Source organism: Protopterus annectens, chromosome 17.part0 (genome assembly GCF_019279795.1).
Source record: "Protopterus annectens isolate FY-2018-M chromosome 17.part0, PAN1.0, whole genome shotgun sequence".
Taxonomy (NCBI): Eukaryota; Metazoa; Chordata; order Ceratodontiformes; family Protopteridae; genus Protopterus; species Protopterus annectens.
The window spans coordinates 174,538,181-174,558,550 of record NC_056751.1 but is presented as its reverse complement, the minus strand read 5'-3'; the positions used below and the strand labels follow the sequence as shown (position 1 = coordinate 174,558,550).

Sequence of the window (20,370 nt, the reverse complement as noted above, 5' to 3'; positions counted from 1 at the left end):
CTGACACCATCTCATGCCACCAGTAAGGCTTTTATCTTCAGGCTTTTCATTCGGTATACTGCATGTGTCTTTTGGGCTGGCATATGGGCACAATAACCTCTAATCTATGAAAACAGCAGTCATTTCGTTTTGGACTGCCATTTTTCATTTAGTTCCCCTCTGTCCTGGTACAAGAAGCATAACTATTTCAAAGCATTTAAAATGCATTCTGTGCTTACTCTGTTACTTTTAAGCTGTACGGCTACACTGGATAAATGATCTAAAGATCCATTTATTCGGCTGCTTACAGGATCATATTCAAACTTTTGAACGGAACTCTAAATTATATCTATACTTTGAATCCATCAGACAGGCTTCCACAAATGTGTAGTACTATCATTTTAAAGGTTTATTTGTAGCAGTATAAAAAAATATTGTTCATTATTACATCAGTGAGTTTTAGCAAAGTAAAGATGGCACATCACAAAGTTGAATTCCAAGAGAAACATTTTAAAAATGTCATGCTGAAAATTAGTTACAATTTTCTTGACATGTATACTTTAGTATGACGTCTTTTTCAACACTTCTCATCCCCCCGTCTTGATTTTCTTTAGCACTCCTTATCATCACTTCTAGATACCCTTCCTTGCAACTTTTAGCTATCACCCTCTTCACCTATCCTACAGTGGTCAGTATCTCTGTCCTCTCTGCTCCAATCCACTTGTGATCCCTTTCCTCTAACCAGAATAAATAAAACATCCAAGTGTTCCTGGCTGTTTTTCTCATAGATCTGCTTTCATAAAAGCCAGTTACTTCTACCTTCTACTTGCTGAGCTCTTTACAAAACTAGCACATGTAAGAAACCATCTGCTGCCTTCTCCTCAAACCTCAAAGGGGTTGCATTCTCCTGCCATTCTTCCTTGTGCATCTTCCTTGGGATCCTGTACCACTTGTGTAGTAGTCTCAGATGAAGATTTTGCACCAGGTCCAGGATTCTGAGGTTTTCTGGTTACTTCTCATACTTAATCCCATGTGACATCCTTGTTTGACACTTCATTCTCCATTTCTATTTCTCTTATATTTTTCATGTCATCTATTACTGCGGTTTTAATAAATTAAGTTACCCCGTCTTGCCATTCTTCACCTCTGCCTAATCAGATATGTCAGTGTACTTACTTCCCCACATTTGATTTCTTGCTTAGCCTGTTCATCTATTGTACAAAATAGTCTAGAATACATGTAGATACATACACACACACACACACACACACACACACACACACACACACACACACACACACACACACACACACAAACACACACACACGCATTTTCATCCCTTAAATCATACTTTGTAAAAATCTGCCTCCTAAACTGCCTTCCTGTAGCGCCTTAATAAATTTCCAGTGTCTCATTAAACGTGCTCATTTAGCACTTCCTAAATACTCTGTACCTTGCACTTGTTAACTCCTTTCTCTATCACACATTTTCATAAATGCCTCCTTATCTGTATTTCTTGTTATCATTTGCATACCTCTGTCTCTCTATGGTTGCCTCTATCTTTTAAAATAAACGTATCTTGTAAATCTGTTTGTACTTATTTATAAAAATCTGTGTTAAAGCCCTCAGAACTCTCCATTTTTCCTGCCTTTATATGGTTATTGCTTATGTAGGTTTTCTGTTCCTATCTCCATTTGTAAATAATATTATGTAGTTTTTTAACTTTACTGTATATGCTGGAGTTTTTCTCCCTGGGCCTCTGCTGAAAACGGGATTCTTGCCCACTATGACTTTCCCAATAAACAAATGCCAAATAAATAAAATAAATAACAAAAATTGTATTTATCCTCTATGCTCAAAGAAGGCCTTTAACAGCTGGCAAAAAACATCCCCCTTAATCTCTATGTGTACAGTAAAACTCCAAGAATTCTTTTTGAATTCTCCAATTTGTGATCACTTTACTCAACATCCCTCTCAAAAATCACATTGACTATACATTATTTTGGTTCCTTTTTTTGCTGCTGAACTTTATACTTCCCTAGCCTAAGTTCTACCTCATTTCATGCCCATCGCTGTACCCCTCTCTCCTTTTATCTCAGCTTCAGTTTGTGACTCCTACAAGTTTCTTAGTAAGCTCTTCAAGTCCAACAGTCTATCTCTTCTCTAAGCATCTGTCTGCCAACTCAGTCTGAAACTTCCTCAGTTCCTGTTCTCTTTTCTTTTTCTATTAACCTTCCCCTATATCCTGTTATGGATTCATGTCCAGTCATTGAAGGCAATTTTGGTGAACAGAAAAAAACAGTTTGCCAAAACCATCTTTTCGCAACTCGACAATTTTGTTTTTGCAGGGGGACAAGCCACCCTGCACCCCCATACCTCCCCAACTTATATATAGCAACTCTGAGGTCACACAGCAGTGGAGAGAAAAAGCAAATTCCACTGTCTGTTAATGTTATATTGGCAGACAGCACTCACTGCATTTGCATTCATCAAAATTATGTTAGATGAGACAATGTGCTCTCCCTATTATTTCCCCCTCAATAAGCCACTTTAATACCATACCACCCGATTTTGCCTACCTCATCCCTGTCCCCCCAATTGTCTGCCACAACCTGTTCTACCATTTCTTTCAAACAATACTCATGCACTACTTCTTTTATTTACCAGGATTCCAACATCATGCTATATCAATGCTGCCACAGTATCATGAACATCATGTGGCCAGAGATCTCCTTATTTAGGATATCAACTCTGGTAATTGCTCCTGCCATCAGCTCATCTACTCCGACACTATCCAGCTTACTTTCTAGTTTGCATCTCTTGTCATTTTGTTCTTCCATATAACCAGGAGCACTACCCTCTCCATAACCCTCCTTAACAATCTCGGTATTCTATGAAATTAGCCTATCCCTGATAACTTAGAAGGATCAGACCCTGTCAATAACAAATAATCATGAACACATAAAAAGCAATATATTTTAAACACTTCCCTGTGCAAAACTGCAAGCAGAGATGAAAAATTCCATGTGAGCAGTAAGAACGCATTTATCCCCCTTTCCCAGATGAAAAAATATTAACGAGTCCACCTCTACATTACTGTTGCAACATAGAGAAAATGCTGATAGTGCGTATCAAAGTCATTATTAAATATTTGGCAAGGAATGCTGATATTGTGCATATTTCTTACCTTTTTGGAAAAGAAAAGCACAATATCTTGGTCAATGTACTATGTAGACTCATACAATTTGTATTTAATTTGTTTATAGGAATGTCAGCTTTAAAATTATACCTTAACTGTCACTGTGTGATGCTCCTTTACGGAGATATTCACAGAAATATGATTAATATAATATTTCTCATAATTGATAAATAAACAAAACATAATATCTCATCACCTGTAACAGACAGAGGCTACATGTCAGTGTAGAAGTTGTGTGTCTCAATATCAGCTTCAAAAGGATGCGTCATTTGTGTGATCACCATGCTCCCTTGCAAAGATATGGGCATAATATTGAGAAGTATTGGAAATGTATAATTTTCATAATTCTACAAGACTAAACAAACTGTGATATCTGTACATGTGTACACTGCACAGACACAGTTATTTTACCATGTTGTAAGGAGTAACACTGTCTTCAAAATGAGGTATTACTTGGCCCACTGACATGCTCCCTTGCAAAGTTATTTACCAAAATATGAAAAAAATCACAATTTCCATAACCTAAGTCTGAAACAATCTTTGATATCTGTACATGTTTACAACATACAGGCACAGTTCTTTTACCATGTTGGAACTATCAATGCTGTCTTCAAAATGAGGTATCACTTAGCACATTCAGATGCTCCCTTGCAAACTTATTTACCAAAATATGAAAAAAAGCATAATTTCCATAACCTAAGTCTGAAACAAAGTTTGATATCTGTACATGTTTACAACACAGAGGCACAGTTCTTTTACCATGTTGGAACGATGAACACTGTCTTCAAAATGAGGAATTACTTAGCACATTCAGATGCTCCCTTGCAAAGTTAGTTACCAAGGTATGAAAAAAATCATAATTTCCATAACCTAAGTCTGAAACAAACTTTGATATCTGCACATGTGTACAACATACAGGCACAGTTCTTTTACCATGTTGGAACTATCAATACTGTCTTCAAAATGAGGTATTACTTAGCACATTCAGATGCTCTCTTGCAAAGTTATTTACCAAAATATGAAAAAAAATCATAATTTTCATGACCTGAGTCCTAAAAAAAATTATTTCTGTACATGTGTACAGCATTCAGACCCAGTTGTTTTACCATGTAGACACATATGATTGTAAATATACACATTCTTGGTGTAGCCAGCATACTGCTGTATGGGTACATGTAAACAGAAAAAGCAAGGTAAGGACCGCCACTCCACTAATGAACCCAGGACAGTCATGGGGCTTCAGTTGCAGGCAAAGCTATCTGATCTGTCTTATAGCAGTGCTGGCTACCCACTCAGACAGCTGATACCACTACAGTCTCACGACCTCCTTCAGTGTCAGCAGTCTGCCTTACTTATGCCTTTCCTCTTTACGTGTCCATTCAGCAATGGACCTAAGGAAGCAAACTCTATATTACTAAGCCCTTCCTGTCATCTAAGCTCTACACATGCCTGATAAAAGCAGAATAAAAAAAAGAAGTATTGCAGGATGGTTACTGACATATTAGATTGACAGTTGTTCTTTCTCAGCATCTTCACCAGCTGCACAGTTATTTTCCAAACTCAGAAAAATATATTTTACACAACATATTTCATAACAGAGTTTTGCTTACCATACTGGTCCTACTTGGTCGTGGGTGTTTTCCATTCTTCTCACAAGCTGCATGTTACCAATCCTGCATAGCTCTCCTAATGCCATTGAGGAGGTCAGTCAAGAACAAAGCAATGCCATCCTCAGTTAGGTGAACGCCATCCCTTCTGAATAGGTGAACATCTTCTGCAGTGATGCTGTCGTGGCAGATTGTAGATCCACTGACACTATGCATGAAGCCATGCATGAACCCATTCTGCAAACATCTGGCCTTGTGCACTGCCCATTGACTGTTTGCTGTTTTCCATATCTGTCAAGGAATTATGTCAGACCACACAAAATGACAACATGGCCACCACGACTGCAAGTGTTCAAAAATTGCTCTGATTTTAAGCCATAGCCTTCCGAGTGGTTGACTGATCACATCATTCCCTCCAATGTGCAGCACAAGGATGTCGGGCTCAGGGTAGATGGAACACTTCTCTTCCAACAACTGCAGTACTCCACTCCAATGCATACCTCTTCTTGCAATCCAGTATAGCTTCACACTGGATGTGGGAAAGCTCAAGTTGTACTAGTTTTCAGTTACAGAGGCATGGCTGGCAGCCCAGTGAATATAGGAATGACCACATACCCACACACTCACTTGTCGTTCTCATGCTCGTGAAGCCATGTCCGTGTCAGAAGATGGACGAACCTGCACAGAAAAGAAAATGCAAACAGATTACTACTGATGTGTGACAGATGTATTGGAAGACTACATATATATCATAATTCATTACCTGGTTGGGCCATCCAAATCTTCACTCCTATCCACAGGGGCAGTATTCTTTTCATTAGGTACATAAGTGGTGATGCTGCAGAGGTACATGCCTGCCACCCATGAAAACACCAAATTACACAATGACTGAAAAGGGGGCACAGAAAGGGCACATGTAAACAGAAAATGCAGGATAAGGACCGCCACTCCACTAATATGCCGAAGACAGGCATGGGGCTTCAGATCGTGGGCATCTGAAGTGTCCCATATTGGTGCTTGCTACCCACTCAGACTGTTGGTAGGAGCAATGACTGGCAATTTCATGCAATGCCAGCACTCTGCCTTACCTCTGGATTTACCATTTACGTGTCCTTTCGGCACTGGCCATTAGGACTGAAAGGGGGAAGTTAATGTAAACCCTCTTGCCCTGACCTACATACATTTACTACTCCTGAAAGGAGGGAGACTGAGTGGAGAGCTACACCAAGACAACATGTGAAAAGACCAAGACTGACACAGGAAAGAAGCCCAGTGATACAATGTTCAATTGCAGTAGTTCACAAAAATATGAAGCATATAACCACAATGGGGACTTTACTGTGTATCAAGCAAATTGTAAAAATGACAGAAAGAACATGGTGGGGGGGGGGGTGGCGGCTTGAAATGACTACATGTACACAAAAACCCAAATCTGGCTTGTGCATTCATTAATGTGATAACGACTTCTACTGATGTGAATAACAGTGACAGCTGCTGAGAGTTTCACCTGAAAAGTGAAATGACTCAGTGTCGTACTGTAACTGCACTTATTGTTAATGTGATAATCACCTGCATGTCATTGCTGCATAGTTCTGACACAGGTGATAATTAATGCACATAACCTGCTGAGTAGCCATTCATTATATTACCTGGTGCAGGTGTAACAGACTCATTACCATTTGTTAGGTGAAGACCAGAGTAATTCAGCATGAATAGTATAAGACATATATTACTGAACAATTCCTCCTTCCTAAATTCTACACAGTAGTGACAGAGCCAGGAATAATGCTGGTACTAGTCTGCAAGTAAGAACACCTGGTTGACCAATGCCAAAAATCAGCAATACAATGCATCTCACTAACCCTCTTATCCCCCCAAACATATTTTGACTACATGCTCAATACTGTTTGATGTAAATGTAACATACTATTGTGTCTGTAAATAAACAAATACAAAAAGTCAGAAATATTGCCCTACATACTGAATTGAGCAATGCCAGAACTACTCTAAAAGCAGCAATAAAATGTATATAACATGTATATCACTGAGCCCTTCCTGTCACCTAAACTATACACATCTTGCTGATTATATTAGGTTACATTCCCTGTAAGCAATGCATCAAACCTGAACCAATGATGACAAAAATACCCATTTCAGAACATTTCAGCCATAAAAGGCCACTTTGACATCTGTCATTACAATTCACCAATATCAGTCAACAAGCACAATCTCTGCAGAAATAAAAGTAATTTCATTAGAACATGGCTCATACCATTTGAGAAACACATGTCCTCCCCCAGGATCAGCAGCTGCTTCCCGTATTCATGTGCCAATCACCCAAAACCACTATACAAACTTGGGATGAATAGGCTGTAGTCAAGTATTTATGATTCTATGCCACTGACACAGCTGCATGCAGTTACCTTTGACCTCTGCTGTGCCGAATATCCAAGATACAGACATGGATATTATGGCTGGCATGATAAATCAATTGCATTGATTTATCTGCTTCTAAGGTAGTTATCATAATATAAAATATAAATAAAAATAAAAATAGTCATTTTATGGTATTATTTTTCATATTGTTTCTAGACATACACTCAGATGTATAAATTATATGTATTTATTATATGTATAAATTATTATATTAATAGCTACTGTCTGTACTATCCTGCATAGATCAGCCCATCATTGTAACTATGTTTTCACTAAATCCAAATTATCTGATTTTTTGCCTTTTCCTTCAGCTTCTTGTAGACTTCACAAGCTGGTATTGCAAAGATGCGATTCTTTACTTACTCATAGGGAATTAAATCTCCATCTTTTCACTATCTGGTGGGGGAATAGTCCTCAGTCAGGCATCTCTCCTGATAGCTGATACTGCTGCCCTGCAAGATGTAGCCACTCCATTACATCTATGTGCTTTTGGAAGGAGAGGTCACAAGCCAAGCAACTCTTGCCACGTAATCTTATCTTCAGTTTCCTCTACTTTAGTTTTCATTTTCTGCAACAGGCTTTGCTGGTATGAATGGATGTGGTGCTGGTATTGAAGGGTCTAAAGGAAAGGCTAGCAGCACTGTATACCTACCAAATCAGTCCAATCTCTATCACTTTCAATAAGGCTCCTAGCAGGAGCAGAAACTCCTCCCTTCCTAGAATCTAGGGATACCACCTCTAGATATGCTAAAGGATTCCTGTAACGTTTTGAGAACAAAGTCAGAAAAAACTGAGTGTCTTTTACCAAAACAATAAATGTCTTCTAAATTGGCCAGTTTCAGCCAAGCTAACCCATGGGGTACGAATTACAGACAGAAGATACTACCTCCTATGTAACTCCACATGCTCATTTGTGTTACGTGACTAAAATATTTACAGATGTTATTGAGAAAAGTGGTATTTTAAACAATAACTCAGTATAGTAGTAGGCTTCCTTATTTAATAACCGTTTCACTTCTATATGTTATATTAGAGAAACAGTATGTAAGATACAGTTATGCAATATGAAACACATCATGGATACTTTGAGGGATGTGAGAGCAAGTTCAAATGGCTTAGTGTTTCTCTCACTTTTTTTCCCCATTTACATCAATGTATACAGAAGATTTAGTGTACTATATTAAGTCCGCCTTTATTGTAGTAACTGATGTTAAAATGTTTTTCTTTATTTTTAAATCTGGCATATCAGAATGGCCAAGGACACAAAAAACAGAGTTAATATGCATGTGGCTTCTTGCCTGAATTTTTCCTTACGATAGGTATTGCTGGTGATTTGTACTGGAGGCACAGTAATCTTATGCATGTATTTATATATTCACATCCATCCATCCTCTTCTCCTTTTCCCATTTTGCACATGGGGCTCAGGGTGTCTCCTCAGCAGTGGCAATCATCTTGAGCCAAAGTTTACACCACCAGGTTGCTAGCCCTGCCACAGTAGTTCATTCGTACCACTCACTCACACTGTCACCTACAGCCAGTTTAGAATGTCCAATCTACCTACTATTTGACTATTAGTTTACTTGCATAGGCTATTATTTATGTTTTCTTCAACTTGTATCTTTTTTCCCATAACTCTGATATTTGTGTACTGTGTGTGTGTGGGGGGGGGTGCACTGGTAAACACACGGCACTAGCAACACCTAGCCTTCAAGTAGTTTTTTTGTATTTTTAATGTAAAAGTTGCCCACTGTTAATAACTGGATCAACTTACATTATCAGACATCCCATCCACACAGCTGGGTAAAAGGGGGGGGGGCATGCACACATGCATGTCTCCCTGTCCCCAAGCAGGCATTACCCACAATGATGCTTTTAAACCCTCTGGAGGAGCAGGAATAAGCAGACTTATTAGACTTCCTGAACAGGAACAAAAAGCCATGAAGTTCTCACCTAATCTAGCCCACCTGTCACCCTTGATGGAACAAATGTGCTTACTGGACATTAGCAAAATCATCTGGCAGATCGTAGAGAGAGAGAGAGAGAGGTGGAAGAAAAAAACAAGACTATCCCCCCAAAAAAGTGGGGTAGAAACAAAGTAAAATAGAAGACAATTTAAATTGTATTGTATTTCTCTCTGTACCCTTCCATTTAAAGAATACAAATAAACTACAAAGTCTAGTTAGCAGAGTAACAACATGCACAGACAGTTAACTGTTATTAATTAGTACACTGCCTAATGGAGAAGAAAACAATACTATGCAATATCAAAGCAAGTCTCCATAGACCACCCCCCCAAAAAAACGAGGCATCGTAACAATTAGCCAGATTTTCTTGAAGAAGACAATAATGCCTGCTTTTACACCTGACTTATCTGCCTTCTTGGCATACTTTAAAGCAAAAGCCTAGCCTGCATAAACATATTAACCATGACACAAGTTGCAAACTCATGAAAATCGGACAAGAGATCTTTACAGTTCTTACAACCAACCCCCATGTGGGAATTAGTGCAAATATAATCAAACAACAGCAACACATTTTTCAGCTACTGACCATTTCATTACTACAGTCACTAGTATATAATCCCTTACCTCCGATTGTTCTTTGTTATAACACTAAATGTACCAAGTTTGTATTAAGTGTTAAGAACAACGCTGCCAACAATTCTGATTTGCGATTCTTTGGCTTGTTGAGATTGGCCCACACTGAGCACTGAGAATACAAAATACATTTGCACTTGATATCTCAAGTTACGAAGGGATATACCATTCAATACTTGTGTCAGCAATTTGTAAACTATAGTGTTAGCTTCTCTTAGTTACTACGTACTGTGGAAAACATGAACTGGTGTTACTAACAGCCCGATGAAAAATATGAGATATAAATGTTTACACAGTACAGAGAAAACCTGAAAAGGAGCAAGCAGTACTGCATGCAGGAATGTGAAAATTCTTCTACATATATATTTGAGAAGAAGATTGCAGCATGAAGGCTTCAGTATGCAGACAAGAAAACAGGCAAGAAGAGAGGTAAACACAGATCGACATCCTGAGTATGAATCAGCCTCCACATACCTACACTCACACATAAGCACTCAAACAGAATGACGGAGAGGAAAACATGAAATGAATTTACAGGAGCGGTATAGGAAAATATGAACTGGAATAAGGACAGCCAAAAAAAGACAAATTACCTGGGACAGCTGATCGCTAACGGGGAAACCCAGCAAAACTAAATCTTTCCCTGAAGATCGGAGAATGTAGGGTGCAGATCCACTTCTGTAAGCAGTAAACATTAGAGAATGGCTCTCCTGACCCAGACAACCGACTATTTTCTGCTCACTTTGTAAATTACATGGAACAATTGCTGCAATGTTAAGAGTTCTACTACAGGAATTTATTAGCTCTAAATTTTGTTTGCAGAACAAACCACGAGATGATATATAGCAAACTGTTGGTTACAAGCCTGACAGGTATTACAAGTCTTACTTCAGCACATTTATTTCACCACAGCTGTCACTTTAACTACTTACAATGCTAGATACAGCAGGCCTGGGAAGGAAAAAAATATGACAGCTTACCTAAAGGGAAAAAAAAGCAGTTCTTGGGCAAGTGGAATTAAACCGGGAAATCCTTGTAGCAACTGCCAAACCAGTGTGCCTCTATAATGTCCCCTCGAGATCCATGCAATCCGTGATTGCCCAAATAAACTAGAGGGATCCAGTAGCAGGTAACATCTCCAAATATTTGCAAAAAGAAAGGAAATACCTGCTGCTTGATCCTCTCTTTATTGGGGGAAAACAAAAGAAATTTAGGTTGGAGTGGCGGTGTTATGCAAGTGGTGACTTGGATTGCAAGAATCCGATTGGCTGCCACTTTGCTTTATCAAAAACCTTTTAACCGGATTTTCGACTAAAAGTTTAATGTCACCTTAATGTAAAAACACGCTGAATCATAACTCTTATGAGGTAAATAACAAGTTCACTTATGATTTCGGCATGTTTTACATTAACCTCAACTGCAATTCTGCACTACAGTTTCTCGCGCTTGTGGAAGGCACTCAGGAGTTACAGCTTTCAGTTTGTATCTTCTCATGGCTCGCTCGGATGTAAGCACAGAGGCACCATGAGAAGGTACTCGGGGTTAATGAGTTACAAGACAGAACAATAAACCTTCCATACTGTCAAGGTCACCCCCTCTGTAGCACCCATACAGTGTATGGTTGAAGAAATCCTGAACACAATAAGCTGTGGTGCATTCTGTCACCATTTTGTCCACTTTAAAAAGCTAGTACTCCTGTGACTTGTTACCTCCTTGCAGAAGAGGTAAAATGAATGTCATGACACCCTATGGGCTTATCAGTGCTGCCATGCATAATTTTCTTTTCTCTCATTCATCTCAAATGTGCATCCTAGAATGTTCCTATCTTCTCATTGTCTGATCCACTCATTGTCAGCCAGGACAGCAAATGTGAAAAAGAAAAAAAAGTAAGCTGTATAAGTTAAATTAAATTATAAATATGAATTAGATTAATCGTAAACTATTACGTTTACCATCTTCTAGCATAATGAACATGCAGAAAGGAGTGGAATTAAATTCTCATTCACATGACATGTAGTAACACTCCAGTCAGAGTTTAGTTATAAGTGAAGCGCAGAAATCACTACAGCCGCATTCTTATTTACACACTGAGCCACTCAAGTACTTGTCTCTTAGTTCTCTCATTTACCAGTCAAAACATTTCAAGACTCACTTTGTGATACCTTCGGTAATTTTGCTGATGACGCTGTCTTTTCTTTCATGAAAAACCTCACCTTCTTGAAGCACTCATATTCCTGGATTCAGCCTCCCACAAGCCCCCATCATCACCAGTTAATGGTTTATTGCTCCGCATCATTGTTTCATGATCCTGTCATATTTTAGAGGAAATTTGACAGATATGCATTCTAACACTGACATATCAAAGGTCATCCTGCTTGCGTCCGTAAACAAATTTCCACTTTATTCATGGTTTAGCATTGATGATGTATCTATACTATCAATGTAGTTTGACTCAGGAGAGATATTTGGTTGCCAGTCTGAAACTAAAAATTGCTGGGTCTACATTTTTTCAACCCCCCCCCCCCTCCAATTGCCGACTAACTATGAAACAGAACTTCTTATCACATATCTATATATTCTTGTTGGCTTCTCAAAAGATTTATGTAACTAATCAAAACCATGACAGACAGTTTGCAAGACATACCAGTAGTGCTACATCCTAGTCTGTATGTAAATTCCGTGTAGTAAGAAACAGTTGAACTCTTAACTAGTGAATTACTGCTGAATAGTCCTCATCAGTTCTTGCATTGAATCTTGCTATAAATAATTCTTTCTGTATTTCTGATTAACAGATTAACCAATTCTTTGTTTAAAAATTGCTGGCATTTGGCAGTAAGTTCTGTTGGCTTCTTAGCACCCAGTCTCAGCTTTCCGACTGGCTGTGCCTTATCCACATGGAGTCCAGATCTGGGATATCTTTAAGAGGTACTAAAATCCAGTGCTATCCCTTCCATACTTTTCTTTAAGCCAACAATGGAGATGTTATCTTTACCAAAGTCATTTTCCTAGTCTTCTTGCTTCATTAACACATTATCCACAAAGTTGAACTCGGTCGCCTGCCACTTCAGATGTGCTTCTACCCCCGCCATTGACTTGTAACTAATGAGATTTGAAGTTGTAGTTCACACTGCTGTGATTTTCTGCCGCATGGCTTTCATTCTCAGTGTTAAGGCATCCCATTTACCCAGAATTTGCTCTAATTTCTTTTCTGTCTTGGAGTATGTTCAGTGATTTCTTCCAGCCCCAGTTTCAGTCCTTTTTTCTGTAATCTATTAAGGGTTTTATTTTCGTTTAAACTCTTCTTCTTCTTCTGCATTGTATTAATATTAACATAATTGTTCTTGAGCTGGAGCAGACATTTCAGGGTGCCATAACTGTTTGGGTTCCATAGCTCCCCCTACCCAAACCTGCAGCGTTTGAAGTATTACATGCCATGGTAATACATCCTGTAAATATTAGCAGCACTACATACAGTGACTCCACTAGTAAAAAAATAACCCCATGGAGAGGATCAAGTGCCTTCTGAATGAATGCCACTAACAAAGACATTGTAACAGGCATGAAGAGCTGAAAATCATTTAATACTCCTTTGAGTGGTGTTTTGTTCCAATATGTGTGGCCAGATATGGCCACATATGTATGTAATGCCAGTCTAAATTTTTGTTTGGAAAACAGCAAGAGAACATCAGATTATTGTATTGAGCTGATGGTACTCAAACTCATCCCCTCAGAAGTGGAAGTAGAAGAAGAGTGTCATCTTTTCTATTAACAGGAGTTACTTAAGCCCATTAGTAACAAATTTAATATTATGCTTAAACCAATGCAAGAAAATAAAAAAAAAAACATATTATTTATTATAAGAGGAACTGAGGACAAGCCATTGGAAACAAGAGAAGTAAGAGTAAAGAAGCATTTTGTGCTGTAATTTCTATTCACAGAAGTAGCCCATGAAGTTGCTCGTCCCTGTTAACCTCTCTCCCCAGTCTGGTGTAACACCCCTTTCTTTGCATGTTTATAATATAAATTGCTGCATCATTTTATTTAATTATCAGGTGTAACATACATATGAATTCAGTTCTCTTTTGTCTTCATTACTGGAACAATTAGTAAGAACATTTTGCTACTTTAAACCATAGCACTTTTGGTTAGTGATATTAGCCATGTTCAGGAAACTTGACGATGGTCGTAGCTTTTGTTTCAGTTATTTTTGTACCTCTAGTTATAGTAGAAGCTGCTGTCTCTGACTTGGAGGTACATGCTACCTCATAGTGTGTCTGATTCAATTCTACATACATTTGCATGCCTGTTAAAAAACAAAAAAAAATATATATATATATATATATATATATATATATATATATATATATATATATAAAATTAATACATTTTGTTGCAATTAAATTGAATTTGCTGAATCATGTATCCTATTAGCATTTAAAAAACAACATAACTTACTTGTTCTTAAAATAATAATTTATGTATATAATGCATCAAACACTGGATATGTCTCTAATGCTAGTAACACTGTGTGGAAATAATTTGAAATAAATAAGCATAATTATACAAATTCCATTTTATCTCTTCGTTGTTTAATTTTTACATAGTTGGCAAGAGAGGTGAAAGTTAATACATGCATATCCCTCCTCCCTTACCCAGACTACACAATTGTCTGTGTTTGGTAAATAGATACTTTTAATTGAATGGATCTGCAGTTGATTCATTATAGCATCCTTGAACTATGTAAACCTTGAACTAACAAAACTGCTGATGTAAGGAAGGATTTGCTTACATAATACTGATTTAAACTTATCTGATGGATCCGTCCTGTTAGTGACAGCACCAAAACTTAATCCCCTGAGCTTGTATTAAAACAATGTGACAAAGCATAAATAAGTGGATTAAACCCTGAAAACACAACCAAATTCCATGACAGTAAATAAAAATGACGCACTTGTTTTGAGTTACAAATTATTACATGTTTATGTTGTCATTCAGGTAATTCTACAGGTCCCCAGCAACATGTTTTCAACTATTGCCAAAATTTTAAGTGAAACAAAATGCAGTATGCATTTCATCCAGTTTGTTTTCGGGAGGTATGAATACAATGGGGAAAATAAATTAGAGCAACTATTTCAACCAGGGTACTTTTAGTAGATAGGAATAATGTGTGAAACCCAAAAAAAAGTTGATTTCCTTTATCTTCTTAAGCTGCAATATCTGAGAAATAATTTCTAGTTCATGTTAGAGTGAAACAAGTGAATACCTGTGACCATACACTGTTTTTGGGAATGTCTCCTTCCCCTGGTGCTTTGCAAAAATGGAGTTAGTACATAAAAGTTCCAGAGCATGGGTAATACAAAGGGGCTTGACACCTGCAAAAAAGTTATTTGGAGCAGCTCTATCACATGACATGTAATGGGTATCTTTTCTGGTTTTAAGGCTCAAGAATATGAGGTACAACAGATATAGTTACCAGGTCTCATAGTCAACAGCAGAAAAGCCATACAGACATAGCAGAAGCGCAGATTCTTTATAGTTAGCAACCACAGGGCAAGTTTTAACCCTACACACATAAAGCAGATATCTTAAACTTTGCCACTCAAAAACAGTATCCAGAGGTTAGAAATGTACCATGGACCCTGTAAGCTCTGAAACAGAAGATTTAACCCCTGTACCAATCCTATGTAAAACTACTCAATGTACAAGTGATTGGAAAAAATTGCACAAAATGGTTTGAATTGAAAATTACCTAGTAAAGCATATAAAAAGGTCATAAGTTATTCAGTCACTGTGATTCAAAAAGAAAGCTTTCTCTGGAAGGTTGGCATAATGGTTAAGGTGTTTGCCTTACAGACACAAGGTATGGGGTTTTATTCTCACATGGGATAATTGGCTAGGCTTAAAATGGCCCAGGGAAAATACAAACCTTAATGGGAAGACCTAGTGTGCATTCTAAAACAATTAGGTAAAGTTCGTCTGTGAACAAATATACTGTGCCTGAAAAGTCAGACTTTACTTGTCTGAAGTTCCTCCTCCCTCTGTTTACATTCATAATAGTTCTCACAATTGTTACAACTTCTATAATGTACAGCAGGTTGCATCTACATCAGAGAAGGCTTGAATGTCTGGTTGTTTAGCATGTATCCCATAGTTTGCCTGCAAGGCTTTATTCTCTACTGCTGGGTTTGGTTCAAACGATTTTCATTTGCCTACTGTGTGACAAAAAGCAAGCCTCTTCTCTGCACAGTGCTCCATGTTCACCCTTTGCTAGAAGTAGTTTTATTTTATGAATTACCTAGATAATAAATTTAAAAAAAAATGTGTTCCAGGATACTGCTGCACATGTATATGTCACCCACAACTGAACATATGAGCTGCAGGTGTTAACAGATATCCCTGGTATTGAAAGATAGACTTTTCTAAATGTTTAATGTTTCTAATTTAATTTGCCTATCATAGCAGATCCCAATACTAGGCTATTTTTCTTTATTGGATCCTGGTTGAATAACAAGTCTTTCCCTTTGCTGATTGATACCCATTTACTAAGTACAAATATCTGTCTGAGGTGGTGAGAGGTGCTGTTTTCTGTGCTGCACATGTAGTGAATAACCTCAGCAGTGCTTCTACAACCTCTATATTTTCTGTATTTGTATTAGTGTCCCAATTTGTCCTTTGTCTGTCTCTCACTTGGTGTTATGCACCCACAGCATGACTTCATAATACACCAGTGGAGGCAAGATATGTGCACCATGCCAAAGTTTTTAATGAGAAAGAAAACTTTCTATCTCTCTACTAACATTTTATAAACCCTGCATAGTCTGACCAGACCTGTGCATCGCTCCCTCAGTCACCAAAGTGTACCCAATTATACCTAGGCCTACTGCATCAACCATCAAACAGCACTGGAACACACCTTGCCTAAATAATGAGATTAATTAACATTGAACTTCATGATGCTATGTTATCTGTATCAGAGTGTTACATAAGATTCTTAAAAACAAATCCACAAGCATTTGTAAATTGTATCATAAACATAATTCAGATATATTTCATCGAAAAAAATCACTGACACCATTGACTAAAAATACATTTCATGGAAAAGACAAATTGCTGAGTTATGTTTGATAGAAGACTGTGTAAAGTAATAGAGAGTTACTGCTGACTTGTTTTTATATCGGAGGAATTTTATTGTTGATCAGGTATTTTTACCTTACAGATGTACACTGTAATGTTGAACTTCCATTACTGCAACTTTGTGCTTGTGATTCATAGTGTGAGGAGATTTCTCTTTTCTCTGTGATTGTTCAACTTTGGAGTTAGTATATTTAAATAAGGGGTGTGGGAGGTGCACAGGGAGGCTTACCCCCCTGCAAAAAAATCACTTATGAAATGTATTTAGTGCATGTGATATTTTCTATGAAATGCATTTCAGTGATTTGGTTTTCAATCGTGTTGGTGTTTTTTTTTCTTTTCAATGAAATATGATTAGAGAAATAAAATATAATCATATGTATTAATACCATGCTTATAAAATCTTACTACACATCACTGCAGTATCAGTTCACTGAATTATACTAGAAGGAATTCCAACACATCCACTGTCTCCTGATGAGCTGATTGTACTTGGCCAGGCCATCTAGAATTATACTTGTTCAAACAGTTTTAAAGGATGATAGGTAGTGCTTCAGCTGTGACACCAAAAGGGTGGCACCTTGTTATCTGTGATAGTTTCTGCTGAGGCATTGATATATCTGTAAAATCTACACATGAGCTCTACTGCACTATACCATTCTCTGTATGTGCTGAAAAGTGCTGTTGGACCAGACCACTCAACCGTTAAATGCAACTCAGTAAATAAAGTACATACCAGTAGATAGTTGTACTGTTTCTGGTGGTAAATTAAGCCTACATGACTGTGGCTCTGATAGGCTGCATTCTCTTTTGATTGTAGCACAGGGTGCATGCACTATTTCAGTATGCTTGTAGGACAGTAAAAGTGTCACAACTTCATGAAAGAATAGTACTGCTTTCCAAATGGCTTCTATATATATCAACTAAACATAAAGTGATGAAAATCAACTTATCTGGCCAAATCTCATCAATTTTATGATTCCCTGACAGTGTTTACCATCACTTCTCTAAGTGTTGTTACCCTTTCCAGGAGTTTTTCTTTTTCTTGGTGATTGTCTGATAGTAGAATTAGTATATATAAATAAGGGGGAGAGGGTGAAGGCAAATTCCAGTTGTGGGTCTTTTTTTTTTTTTTTTTGTAGTGTTTTGAGCAGTTCACCAGTACTGATTGACTAGCCAGCTTGTTGTGGTTTTGGGAGTCAGTTCAGCCTTTACCTATACATGTCCAGGAGCAATAAATCAGGCTTTAGTGTTCTCCTCATACACTGCCCTTAAAACCAGGAGAAAATCATGCTTCTCTTGGAAAGAAGCTAAATAAATATCAAATGAAAATTGTGATGCCCCTGCACTGGCCCAGTAATCAAGGAGCCTCAATCCTCACCACTGGCAACTATATTACGATCTATATCTAAAAATAGTTACTATGCCCTAGAAACTTACTTACAGAGCCAGGCAAGTGCCGGTGGTGATTGTGATGATAATGAGTGGGCGCTCTTGCTAGGCCCAAGACAAAATACAAAATGCCCAGTCTCTCTCTCAGAGAGTTCTTAAATTAATATCAAATATTACTGCCGAGTTACCTTGGATGACATCACTTTTTGTCACCTGACTTTAGTTCCCAAGCTATGCCCCCAGTGTCCAACATTTAACATCTCGGTGTGAAAATACATATCTCTCAGATCTTTGCATCTGCTAGGAAATCATAAAACAATAAAACGCATTTACATTTTAGACCTAGTAATTACTTCTCTTTCAAGACAATACAAAAACTTCTAGCTCTAGACATTTTGTCTGCTGTACTGAAACTGAAGAACTTTTATAGCACAATAGTAAAGCAACTTAATTGCAACTTATTTTCTTGAAGTTTTTCAAGTTAACCCTTTTATGTTCTAGTTTCTTCTGTTAAAACATGCATTTGCACAGGTATATAGCTTATATGCATTTCTGTTCTAAGTCAACAGGGCATGTTGTGGTTGCATTTTAGCTCAATACATGACATAGAGTTCTGTATAAATCATATAAATATTCACAAATGACATAGAATTGTTTGCAAAATTCCAGATAGCTGGGCTGGCAAAATTTCCCTATATCACCCCCATCCCAAATCTCAAGCTAGTTCTTCAAGTGACCCATGCGAAACGTTGCTTAAGAGGGTTGAACCTATCAAGGAATACCTTACCCCATTCCCTTTCTTGAGAGCCCATCCACGTTGGCATTGCTAACCCCACTGCAGTGCTGCACTGTCATATCGTATGCTTGCAACTCTAGGCTCCAACTTAGTAACTTGGCATGTTGCTGGCTGGCTTGATGTAGCCATGTTAAGGGATTGTGGTATGTGACTACAGTGAATTTCCTTCCATGCAAATAAGGCTGAAGTTTCTCCAGTGCCCACAATGTGGCTAGGCATTCTTTTTCTACAGCTGTATAGCATTCCTCCCTGGGTTGGAGCCTACAACTGAGATAAACCATTGGGTGTTCTTCTCCCTCTGAAGAAATCTGGCTAAGTACATCCCGCATCCCATGGTTTGAAGCATCCACCTGCACAACAAATTATTTGCTGTAATCTTGTGGACTGACTTGCACAGGGGGTCCTCCAAAAGCTCCTTTGAGCTTCTGGAATGCCTTCTCACATGCTGGGGTCCACACTACTTTATTTGGCCTGTTTTTCCTTTTCAGGTCTGTGAGGGGAGCAGCTATGGTACTATAACTGGGGACAAACTTTCTTTATTACCTTGCTGTCCCTAAAAATGCCCTCACCTGCTTTTTGGTAACAGGGCAGGCCATGTCTGAATGACTTCCACTTTTGCTGGTTCAACTGCTCTAGGGCTTCATCTGTCTTAGACATGGGGTAAGCATCTGACTATGTGTGACTATTTAATTTCTTGTAGTCCACACAGAACCTGGTACTGCCATCCTTCTTTGGTACCATCACCACTAGGAGTCCCAAGGACTGCTGGACTCCTGAATTACCTCTAGTTTCAACATTTCTTGTATCTCCTCCCTCAGAGTCTGTTTGACTCTCTCAGGAACCCTATAATGGTCTGCTTAATAGGTCTTTGGGGTCCTGTATCTACATGGTGCTGTACCAGGTGGGTGCACCATAGTTTCCAAGTGAACATGCCCCCAAACTCCTGTAACATTGATCAGATTTCTTGAACTGGGGAGGGGATAGCTGCTGAGAAATTGCTACCCATTCCACTGAGTTGTTAGTCCAAGCCTCACTGAGATCCGCCACTAGATCCACTTCAGACTCCTCCTACCATCTACTGCAGATACTCAGCACAAGGGCCTAGCTATCATGGTAAGGTTTCATCATGTTAGCATGGTACAATTTGTGCACCTGCCTCATGTGTAGCAGTTCTTCCATGTTGTTAACATCACTGACATTCCTTACTAACTTGTAGGGGCCCTCCCAGGATG

The 20,370-nt window shown here is 38.3% G+C and overlaps 1 protein-coding gene across 3 annotated transcripts in view; it reads left to right on the top strand.

Annotated features, from left to right (window-relative positions):
• The window catches only part of KCNN2 (potassium calcium-activated channel subfamily N member 2), a 544,190-nt gene that overhangs the window by 335,231 nt on the left and 188,589 nt on the right, over positions 1-20,370 (top strand). The gene's annotated exons all lie outside the window — the stretch shown is intronic.